Source organism: Bos mutus, chromosome X, assembly GCF_027580195.1.
Source record: "Bos mutus isolate GX-2022 chromosome X, NWIPB_WYAK_1.1, whole genome shotgun sequence".
NCBI lineage: Eukaryota > Metazoa > Chordata > Mammalia > Artiodactyla > Bovidae > Bos > Bos mutus.
In genome coordinates, this window is record NC_091646.1 from 85462769 (window position 1) to 85473195 (window position 10427).

Genomic DNA, 10427 nt, shown 5'->3' on the forward strand with positions numbered 1-10427 from the left:
TACAGTAAATCAACCTTGAATATTCATTGGAAGGACTGATGCTGACACTGAAACTCGAATAGTTTGGCCACCTGATGTGAAGAACTGACTCATCTGAAAAGATGAATTTCCAGCTATCTAGGAAATGCACACCTCATGTTGGAGGGTCACTTCCTATGCCACAGACAAAAATGCAACTTGGAGGGGCACAAGTTATTGCTCCCATAGTAGTATTGATAATATCTTCATTTTTAGAGAGTGCAGATATTACTTTTTCCACCCAGGGGTGGGATCCATTGCAAGTTTTTCATATTCCATTAACATGATTCAGTTCAGTTCAGTCAGTCTGGTCCAACTCTTTGTGACCCCTTGGACTGCAGCATGCCATGCTTCCCTGTCCAGCACCAACTCCCAACTCAAGTTTGAGATTGTACAAACTCATGATGATCAAGTCGGTGATGCCATTCAACCATATCATCCTGTGTCATCCCCTTCTCCTCCTGCCTTCAATCTTTCCCAACATAAAGGTCTTTTCTAATGAGTCAGCTCTTCACATCAGGTAGTAAAAGTACTGCAGCTTCAGCTTTAGCATTAATCCTTTCAAAGAACATTTAGGACTGATTTCCTTTAGGATCAACTGGTTTGATCTCCTTGCAGTTCAGGGGACTCTCCAAAGTCTTCTCCAACACCACAGTTCAAAACCATCTATTCTTTGTCATTCAGCTTTCTTTATGGTCCAACTTTCACATCCATACATGACTACTGGAAAAACCATAGCTTTGACTATACTGACCTTTATCGGCAAAGTAATGCCTCTGCTTTTTTAGTATGCTGTTTAAGTTTGTCAAAACTTTTCTTCCAAGCAGCAAACTTCTTTTAATTTCATGGTTGCAGTCATCATCTGCAGTAATTTTAGAGATCCCTCAAAATAAAGTTTCTCACTGTTTCCATTGTTTCCTCATCTATTTTCCATGAAGTGATGTGACCAGATGCCATGATCTTAGTTTTTTGAATGTTGAGTTTTAAGCCAACTTATTCACTTTCCTCTTTTACCTTCATCAAGAGGCTCCTCAGTTCCTCTTCACTTTCTGCCATAAGAGTCTTATCATCTGCATATCTGAGGTTACTGATATTTCTCCTGGCAATCTTGATTCCAACTTGTGCTTCACCCAGCCCAGCATTTCGCATGATGTACTCTGAATATAAGTTAAATAAGGAGAGTGACAATATACAACCTTGACGTACTCCTTTTTGCCATTTTGATCCAGTCAGTTGTTCCATGTCCAGTTCTAACTGTTGCTTCTTGATCTGCATACAGGTTTCTCAGGAGGCAGGTCAGGTGGTCTGGTATTTCCATCTCTTGAAGAATTTTCCAGAGTTTGTTGTGATCTACAGTCAAAGGCTTTGGCATAGTCGGTGAAGTAGAAGAAGAGTTTTTTTCTGAAACTCTCTTGCTTTTTCTATGATCCAACAGATGTTCGCAATTTAATCTCTGGTTCCTTTGCTTTTTCTATATCCAGCTTGAACATCTGGAAGTTCTCGATTCATGTACTGTTGAAGCCTAGCTTGGAGAATATTGAGCATTACTTTGATAGCATGTGAAATGAGTGCAATTGTGCAGTAGTTTGAACACTATATAGCATTGCCTTTCTTTGGGATTGGAATGAAAACTGACATTTTCCAGTCCTATACCACTGTTGAGTTTTCCAAATTTTCTGGCATATTGAGTGAAGGACTTTAACAGCATCATCTTTTAGGATTTTAATTAGCTCAGTTGGAATTCCATCACCTCCAATAGCTTTGTTCATAGTGATGCTTCCTGAGGCCCACTTGAATTCACACTCCAGGATGTCTGGCTCTAGGTGAGTGATCACACCCTCTTGGTTATCTGGGTCATTAAGACCTTTTTTGTAGAGTTCTTCTCTGTCTTCTTGTCATCTCTTCTTCATATCTTCTGTTTCTGTTAGGTCCTTGCCATTTATGTTCTTTTGGTGTCCATATTTGCTTAAAATTTTCCCTTGGTAGCTCAATTTTTTAAATTTTATTAATTTTTTATTAATTAATTTATTTTAATTGGAGGATAATTACTTTACAATATAGTGATGATTTTTGCCATACATTGACATAAATTATCCACAGGTTTACATGTGTCCCCCCACCCTGAAGTCATCCCCACCTCCCTCCCCACCCCATCCCTTGCATTGTCCCTGGGCACTGGCTTTGGTTGACCTGCTTCATGCATCAAACTTGAACTGGTCATCTATTTTACATATGGTAATATACATGTTTCAATGCTATTCTCTCAAATCATCCCACTCTTGCCTTCTTCCATAGAGTCCAAAAGTTTGCTCATTACATCTTGGTCTCTTTTGCTGCCTTGTATATATGATAATTGTTACTGTCTTTCTAAGTCCATATATATGCATTAATATACAATATTTGTGTTTCTGTTTTGGACTTACTTCACTCTGTATAATAGGCTACAGTTTCATCCACCCATTAGAACTGACTCAAATGCATTTATTTTTATAGCTGAGTAATATTCCATTGTGTATATGTACCACAACTTCCTTATCCATTCATCTGCTGATGGACATCTAGGTTGCTTCCATGTCCTAGCTATTATAAATAATGCTGCAATGAACATTGGGGTACATGCTGCTAGGTTGCTTCAGTCATGTCCGACTCTGTGCGACCCCATAGACGGCAGCCCACCAGGCTCCCCCGTCCCTGGGATTCTCCAGGCAAGAACACTGGAGTGGGTTGCCATTTCCTTCTCCAATGCATGAAAGTGAAAAGTGAAAGTGAAGTCGCTCAGTCATGTCCAACTCTTCGCGACCCCATGGATTGCAGCCTACCAGGCTCCTCCATCCATGGGATTTTCCAGGCAAGAGTACTGGAGTAGGGTGCCAGTGCCTTCTCTGTGGGGTACATGTGTCACTTTCAAATCTGGTTTCCTTGATGTGTATGCCCAGGAGTGGGATTGCTGGGTCGTATGGTAGTTCTATTACCAGTTTTTAAAGGAATCTCCACATTGTTCTTCATAGAGGAGCTGAGAATTTATATATGTATAAGCTGGATTTAGAAAATGCAGAGAAATGATAGATCAAATTGCCAACCTCCGTTAGATAATAGAAAAATCAAGGGAGTTCCAAGAAAATCTACTTCTGACTCAGTGACTACACTAAAGCCTTTGATGATGTAGATCACAACAAATCATGGAAAACTCTTAAACAGATGCAATACCAGACCACCTTACCTCTCTCATGAGAAACCTGTATGCAAGACAAAAAGCAACAGTTATAACCAGACATGGAACAATGGACTGGTTTAATTTGGAGAAAGGAGTATATCAAGGCTGTCACCTTGCTTATTTAACTTATATGCAAAGTATATCATGTAGAATGCTGGGTGATTCACAAGGTTGAATCAATATCGCCAGGAGAAATATCAATAACCTTAGATATGCAGATGATACCACCCTAATGGCAGAAAATGAAGAGGAACTTCAGAGCCCTTTGATAAGGATGAAAGAAGAGAGTTAAAAAGCTGGCTCAAAACAACATTCAAAAAACTAAGATCATGGCATCCCTTCCTGTCACTTCATGGCAGATAGAAGGGGAAAACATGGAAGCAGTGACAGATTTTATTTTCTTGTGCTCCAAAATCACTGCATGTAACTATAGACATGAAATTAAAAGACAGTTGCTCCTTGGAAGAAAAGCAAGATAGCATATTAAGAAGCAGAGTCATCCCTTTGTTGACTAAGGTCTGTATAGTCAAAGTTATGGTTTTTCTAATAGTTATACAGAGGTGTGAGAAGGAAGGCTGAGGGCCGAAGAATTGATACTTCAGAATTGTGGTGCTGGAGGAGATTCTTGAGAGTCCTTTGGACAGTAAGGAGATCAAAACAGTCAATCCTAAAGGATATCAACCCTGAATATTCACTGGAAGGATTGATGCTGAAATTCCAATACTTGGTCAGCTGATGTGAAGAGTTGACCTATTGGAAAAGACCCTAAAGCTGAGAAAGATTGAGGGCAGGAGGAGAAGGGGGCAACAAAGCATGAGATGGTTGGATGGCAGCACTGATTCAATGGATATTAGTTTGAGCAAACTCTGGGAGACAGTGAAGGACAGGGAAGCCTGACATGCTGTAGTTCGTGGGGTCACAGATAGTCAGAGATGACTTAGCAATTGAACAACAACAATTGGTCATATTGTTTAAAAATATTTTTCCCAAACAGTAGGTTGTCTTTTCATTTTGCCTATGGTTTCCTTTGCTGTGCAACGGTTTTTAACTTTAATTATGTACCATTTATTTGTTTTGTTTTATTTCCCTTACTTTCAGAGTTCAGATCAGATCAGTCGCTCAGTCGTGTCTGACTCTTTGCGACCCCATGAATCGCAGCACGCCAGGCCTCCCTGTCCATCACCAACTCCTGGAGTTCACTCAGACTCACGTCCATCAAGTCAGTGATGCCATCCAGCCATCTCATCCTCTGTCGACCCCTTCTCCTCCTGCCCCCAATCCCTCCCAGCATCAGAGTCTTTTCCAATGAGTCAACTCTTCGCATGAGGTGGCCAAAGTACTGGAGTTTCAGCTTTAGCATCATTCCTTCCAAAGAAATCCCAGGGCTGATCTCCTTCAGAATGGACTGGTTGGATCTCCTTGCAGTCCAAGGGACACTCAAGAGTCTTCTCCAACACCACAGTTCAAAAGTATCAATTCTTCGGTGCTCAGCCTTCTTCACAGTCCAACTCTCACATCCATACATGACCACAGGAAAAACCATAGCCTTGACTAGACGAACCTTGGTTGGCAAAGACCCAAATAAATATTGCTGTGATTAATATTGAAGTGTATTCTGCCTAAATTTTTCTCTAGGAGTTTTATAAATTTTTATGAAGTTTTAATAAATTTATAAGCTTTCTAAATTTATTGTCTAGGAGTATCCAGTCTCCCATATAGATCTTTAATGCATTTTGAGTTTATTTGTGTTTATGGTGTTAGGTGGTGGTTTAGTCACTAAGTCATGTCCAACTCTTGCGACCCCATGGACTTTAGCCTGCCAGGCTCCTCTGTCCATGGGATTCTCCAGGGAAGAATACTGGAGTGGGTTGCCATTTCCTTCTCCAGGGGATCTTCCCGGAATCAAACCTGGGTCTCCTGCATTGCAGGCAGATTCTTTACCGACTGAGCTACAAGGGAAGATCCTATGGTGTTAGAGAATGTCCTAATTTCATTTTCTAAATGTATCTGTCCAGATTTCCCAGCCTCACTTTCTGAAGGGACTATCTTTTCTCCACTGTATATTCTTGATTCCTTTGTCATAGATTAATTGACCAGAAGTGTGTGGGTTTATTTCTGAGCTCTCTATGATATCCCACTGATCTATGTGTCTGTTTTTGTGTCAACACCAGTACTGTTTATATGACAGTATCATTGTCTGAATTCAGGAAGTATGGTTCATTGAGCTCTATTTTTTCTCAAGATCACTTTGGGTATTTGAGGCATTATAATTTTTAAATATAATTTTTTTTCAATATAATTTTTAAAAATTATTTTAGTTCTGTGAAAAATGTCACTGGTATTTTGATAGAGATTGGATTCATTCTGGAGATTGCCTTGGGTAATATGGTCATTTAAACCACATTTATTCCTTTAATCAAAGAACATGATATATCTTTCAATCTATTAATTTTGTCTTCAATTTCTTTCATGGATATGTTATGATTGTTAGAGCATAGGTCTTTTTCCTTCTTAGGTAAGTTTATTGTTAGGTATTTTGTTCTATTTATGCAATAGGAAATAGAATTTTTCAATTACTTTCTTTTTTGGTAATTTGTTTTCAGTGTATAAATACATGACAGATTTCTGTATGTGAATACTGTATTCTGCATTTCACTGAATACATTGATGAGATGTAGTTTTCTGGTGACCTCTTTAGAACTTTTCTCTGTATAGTATTATGTTATCTGGAGATAGCTACCATTTTACTTCTCCCTTTCCAATTTGAATTCAATTTATTTCTTTTTCTTCTCTGATTGTTGTGGTTAGGACTTCCAAACTATGTTGAATAAAAGTGATTTAAGAGAATAGCATTGAAACTTATACATTATATACCATATGTATACATATATGTATACATATATACCATATGTATACATATATGTATACATATATACCATATGTATACATATATGTATACATATATACCATATGTAAAACAGATATCCAGTGGAAGTTTGATATATGACATAGGGAAACCAAAGCCGGTGCTCTGTGAAAAACTGAAGGATGGGGTGGAGAGGGAGGACAGAGGGGTTTCAGGAGGGAGAGAACATATATGCCTGAGGCCAATACATGTTGATGTATGGCAGAGGCCATCAGAATATTGTTATTATTCTCCTATTAAATAAATCTTAAAAACAGATAACAACTAAGACCTGCTGCATCCTACAGAGAACTATATTAAATACCATGCAACAACTTATAATAGAAAACAATCTGAAAAAGAACACATATATGTGTGTGTGTATATATATATACATGTATATATATATATATGTATGTGTGTGTGTATGTGTGTATATATATATATATATATATGTGTGTGTATATATATATATATATATGTGTGTGTATATATATATATATATATATATATATATCAGTTCAGTCGCTCAGTCGTGTCCGATTCTTTGCGACCCCATGAATCTCAGCATGCCAGGCCTCCCTGTCCATCAACAACTCCTGGAGTTTACCCAAATTCATGTCCATCGAGTTGGTGATGCCATCCAGCCATCTCATCCTCTGTCATCCCTTTCTCCTCCTTCCTTCAATCTTTTCCAGCATGAGGGTCTTTTCAAATGAATCAGCTCTCTGCATCAGGTGGCCAAAGTACTGGAGTTTCACCTTCAACAGCAGTCCTTCCAATGAACACCCAAGACTGATCTCCTTTAGGATGGACTGGTTGGATCTCCTTGCAGTCCAAGGGACTCTCAAGAGTCTTCTCCAACACCACAGTTCAAAAGCATCAGTTCTTCAGTGCTCAGCATTCTTTATAGTCCAACTCTCACATCCATACTTGACTACTGGAAAAACCATAGCCTTGACTAGATGGACCTTTGTAGGCAAAGTAATGTCTCTGCTTCTTAATGTGCTGTCTAGGTTGGTCATAACTTTCCTTCCACAGAGCAAGCATCTTTTAATTTTATGGCTGCAATCACCATCCGCAGTGATTTTGGAGCCCAGAAAAATAAAGTCAGCCACTGTTTCCACTGTTTCCCCAGCTATTTGCCATGAAGTGATGGGGCCAGATGCCATGATCTTAGTTTTCTGAATATTGAGCTTTAAGTCAACTTTTTCACTCTCCTCTTTTACTTTCATCAAGAGGCCCTTTAGTTCTTATTCACTTTCTGCCATAAGGGTGGTGTCATCTGCATATCTGAGGTTATTGATATTTCTCCCGACAATCTTGATTCCAGCTTGTGCTTCTTCCAGCCCAGCGTTTCTCATGATGTACTCTGCATATATGTTAAATAAGCAGGGTGACAAAATACAGCCTTGACGAACTCCTTTTTCTATTTGGAACCAATCTTTTGTCCCATGTCCAGTTCTAACTGTTGCTTCCTGACCTGCATATAGGTTTCTCAAGAGGCAGATCAGGTGGTCTGGTATTCCCATCTCTTTCAGAATTTTCCACAGTTTATTGTCATCCACACTGTCAAAGGCTTTGGCATAGCCTATAAAGCAGTAATAGATGTTTTTCTGGAACTCTCGCTTTTTCGATGATCCAGCAGATGCTGGCAATTTGATCTCTGATTCCTCTGCCTTTTCTAAAACCAGCTTGAACATCTGAAAGTTCACAGTTCACGTATTGTTGAAGCCTGGCTTGGAGAATTTTGAGCATTACTCTACTACCATGTGAGATGAGTGCAATTGTGCAGTTAATATTCAGTTAATATTTGTCTTATTTACCTGAAACAAGTATCATTAGATAAAAAGTTTAATTGCATTCATTAAATTCTATTCAGTGTTAAATAAATATAAGGTGCCAGTTCATAGCAAACACCTTCTTCCAACAACACAAGAGATGACTCTACACATGGATGTCACCAGATGGTCAATACTGAAATCAGTTTGATTATATTCTTTCCAGCCAAAGAAGGAGAAGCTCTATACAGTCAGCAAAAAAAGACCAGGAGCTGACTGTGGCTCAGATCATGACCTCCTTATTGCCAAATTCAGACTTAAATTGAAGAAAGTAGGGAAAATCACTAGACCATTCAGGTATGACCTAAATCAAATCCCTTATGATTATACAGTGGAAGTGACAAATAGATTCCAGGGATTAGACCTGATAGACAGAGTCCGTGAAGAACTATGGACAGAGGTTCATGACATTGTACAGGAGCCAATTATCAAGACCATCCCCAAGATAAAAAATGCAAGAAGGCAAAATGGTTGCCTGAGGAGGCCTTGAAAATAGCTGTGAAAAGAAGAGATGCCAAAGGCAAAGGAGAAAAGGAAAGATAAACCCATTTGAATGCAGAGTTCCAAAAAATACCAAGGAGAGATAAGAAAGCCTTCCTTAGTGATCAGTGCAAGGAAGTAGAAGACAATAATAGAATGGGAAAGACTAGAGATCTTTTCAAGAAAATGAGAGATACCAAGGGAACGTTTCATGCAAAGATGGGTACAATAAAGGACAGAAATGGTATGGACCTAACAGAAACAGAAGATATTAAGAAAACGTGACAAGAATACACAGAAGAACTATATGAAAAAGATCTTCATGACCTAGATAACCAGAATCGTGTGATCACTCACCTAAAACCAGACATCCTGGAATGCAAAGTCAAATGGGCCTTAGGAAACATCACTACAAACAAAGCTAGTGGAGGCAATGGAATTCCACTTGAGCTATTTCAAATCCTAAAAGATGATGCTGTGGAAGTGCTTCACGCAATATGCCAGCAAATTTGGAAAACTCAGCACTGGCCACAGGGCTGGAAAATGTCAGTTTTCATTCCAATCCCAAAGAAAGGCAGCGCCAAAGAATGTTCAAACTACTGCACAATTTAACTCGTCTCACATGCTAGCAAAATAATGCTCAAAATATTCCAAGCAAGGCTTCAACAGTATATGAACTGTGAAATTCCAGATATTCAAGGTGGATTTAGAAAAGCTAGAGGAATCAGTGGACAAAGCAATGGCAACCCACTCCAGTACTCTTGCTTGGCAAATCCCATGGACGGAGGAGCCTGGTAAGCTGCAGTCCATGGGGTCGCTAAGAGTTGGACACGACTGAGCGACTTCACTTTCACTTTTCACTTTCATGCATTGGAGAAGAAAATGGCAACCCACTCCAGTGTTCTTGTCTGGAGAATACCAGGGACGGGGGAGCCTGGTGGTCTGCTGTCTCTGGGGTCGCACAGAGTCGGACACGACTGAAGCGACTTAGCAGCAGCAGCCACAGCAGAAGAAGCAGAGATCAAATTGCCACCATCTGTTGGATCATCGAAAAAGCAAGAGAGTTCCAGAAAAACATCTCTTTCTGCTTTATTGACTATGCAAAATCCTTTGACTTTGTGGATCACAACAAACTGGAAAATCCTTAAAGAGATGGGAATACAAGATCACCTTACCTGCCTCTTGACAAATCTGTATGCAGGTCAAGAAGCAACAATTAGAACTAGACATGGGACAACAGACTGGTTCTAAATCAGAAAAGGAGTATGTCAAGGCTGTATATTATCACCCTGCTTATTTAACTTATATGCAGAGTACATCATATGAAATGGCAGGCTGGATGAAGAACAAGCTGGAATCAAGATTGCCAGGAGAAGTATCAATAACCTGAGATACACAGATGACACCAGCCTTATGGGAGAAAGTGAAGAAGAACTAAAGAGAGTCTTGATGAAAGTGAAGGAGAGTGAAAAAGTTGGCGTAAAACTCGACATTCAGAAAACTAAGATCATGGCATCTGGTCCCATGACTTGATGGCAAATTGTTAGGGAAACAATGGAAACAGTGAGAGACTTTATTTTGGGGGCCTCCAAAATCACTGCAGACAGTGACTGCAGCCATGAAATTAAAAGACGCTTTCTCCTGGAAGAAAAGTTGTGACCAACCTAAACGGCATATTAAAAAGCAGAGACATTACTTTGCCAACAAAGGTCCATCTAGTCAAAACTATGGTTTTACCAGTAGCCATGTATGGATGCGAGAGTTGGGCTATAAAGGAAGCTGAGCGCTGAAGAATTGATGGTTTTGAACTATGGTGTTGGAGAAGACTCTTGAGAGTCCCTTTCATTGCAAGGAGATCAAACCAGTCACTTCTAAAGGAAATCAGTCCTGAATATTAATTGTAAGAGGTGATGCTGAAGCTGAATACGTTGGCCAACTGATGTGAAGAACTGACTCATTGGAAATGACC